Source organism: Meriones unguiculatus, chromosome 3 (assembly GCF_030254825.1).
Source record: "Meriones unguiculatus strain TT.TT164.6M chromosome 3, Bangor_MerUng_6.1, whole genome shotgun sequence".
In the NCBI taxonomy this organism is placed as follows: Eukaryota; Metazoa; Chordata; class Mammalia; order Rodentia; family Muridae; genus Meriones; species Meriones unguiculatus.
The window spans coordinates 170,214,353-170,216,237 of NC_083351.1; the positions used below are offsets into that span (position 1 = coordinate 170,214,353).

Consider the following 1,885-nt stretch of genomic DNA (forward strand, 5'->3'; position numbering starts at 1 on the left):
AGGATGGCTGTGCCTTTTGGAATCAGCCAATTCAGGAATTGGAGCCCCTGAATCTGGAGTTTACCATGGTTGTGAACCACTATGTGGGTGTTAGGAATTGAACCAGGGTCCTCTGCAAGAGCAATGTGTGTACTTGAGCACTGAGACATCTCCAGCCCTGTTTTTTTGTTTTAGTTTTTTTTGTTTTGTTTTGTTTTTTGTTTTTTGAAATACTCTTATTGTGTCACAAAGGCTTACCTTGAACTCAGGGTCTACCTGCCTTGGTAGGAGTGCTGAAATTTTAGGCATGTACTTCATTGCCTACATGTTTATGTTTGAATTTAAATTAGGAATATAAATTCAAAAGTTTCATCTCTGAAATCAGATGTTTTCGCCTCAGTTCTTCTATATTCGCAGCTTGATGTCCCTAAATCTTTCAACCACGTGTCAGGACTGAGTTTCTCTCTCATCCTCTATTTCTGTGTTAAGATGCACCATTCTGCTTTGGAAACATTTATCCAGTGTCCTTTAAGTATTCTAGAACTTCAGTAGGTTTTTCCAAGGTTTGGAGATTTATGTTAAGATTGCGATAAGGTTCCTTGCTCCTCCCTGTTCCAGAGACAGCCACATCTTCTCATGCAGTGTCAGCTTCATTCCTTAGACACGATGGTGAAGGTCACAGTGAACAGATTTGGCTGTATTGGATGCCTGGTTACCAGGGCTGCCTGCCTCTCTGCAAAGTGGAGATTGTTGTCATCGATGACCCCTTCATCGACCTCAACTACATGGTGTTCATGTTCCAGTAGGAGTCTACCCATGGAAAGTTCAACAGCACAGTCAAAGCTGAGAACAGGAAACTTGTCATCAATGGCAAGTCCATCGCCATCTTCCAGGAGTGAGATCCTGCCAACATCAAATGGGGCAATGCTGGTGCCGAGTATGTTGTGGAGTCTACTGGTGTCTTCACCACCATAGAGAAGGCTGAGGCCCCCTTGAAGGGTGGGGACAAAAGAGTTTTCATCTCTGCCCCTTCTGCTGATGCTCCCATGTTTGTGATGGGTGTAAACCATGAGAAGTATGACAGCTCACTCAAGATTTTCAGCAATGCTTTCTGTACCACCAACTGCTTAGCCCCCCTGGCCAAGGTCATGCATGACAACTAAGGCATCGTGGAAGGACTCATGACCACAGTCCATGCCATTACTGTTACCCAGAAGACTGTGGATGGTTTCTCCAGAAAGCTATGGCATGATGGCCGTGGGGCTACCCAGAACATCCAATACAACCTTGTATGTATTGGTGCTGCCAAGGCTGTGAACAAGGTCATCCTAGAGCTAAACAGGAAGTTCTCTGGCATGGCCTTCCATGCTCCTACCCTCAATATGGCTGTCATGGATCTGACATGCTGACTGACTGCAGAAACCTGCCAAGTGTGATGTCATCAAGAAGGTGGTGAAGCAGGCACCGGAGGATCCCCTAAAGGGCATCTTGGACTACACTGAGGATGAGGTTGTCTCCTGCAACTTCAACAGTGACTCCCACTCTTCCACCTTGGATGCTGGGGCTGGCATTGCCCTCAATGACAATTTATAAAGCTCATTTCCTGATATGACAATGAATTCAGCTACCTCATAGCCTGCCTGGCTTCCAAGGAGTAAGAAGCCCTGGACCACCCACACTAGCAAGGACACAAGAGCAAGAGCGAGGCCCTCAGCTGCTGAGGAGTCCCTGTCCCAACTCAGCCCCTGACACTGAGCTTCTCTCTCACAGTTTTCATCCCAGACCTCCAGAATAGCAGGAGGGTCACAGGGAGCCCTACTCTCTTGAATACCATCAATAAAGCTCACTGAACACCCCCCCCCCACACACACACATGCACACAAAAGACTGTGATAAGTCTCAGTCA

The 1,885-nt window shown here is 46.8% G+C and overlaps 1 pseudogene; it reads left to right on the plus strand.

Moving 5' to 3' along the window:
- The first annotated feature begins 645 nt into the window (after positions 1–645).
- LOC110550523 (glyceraldehyde-3-phosphate dehydrogenase-like) lies at positions 646–1,388 on the plus strand (annotated as a pseudogene).
- The last annotated feature ends 497 nt before the right edge of the window (positions 1,389–1,885 follow it).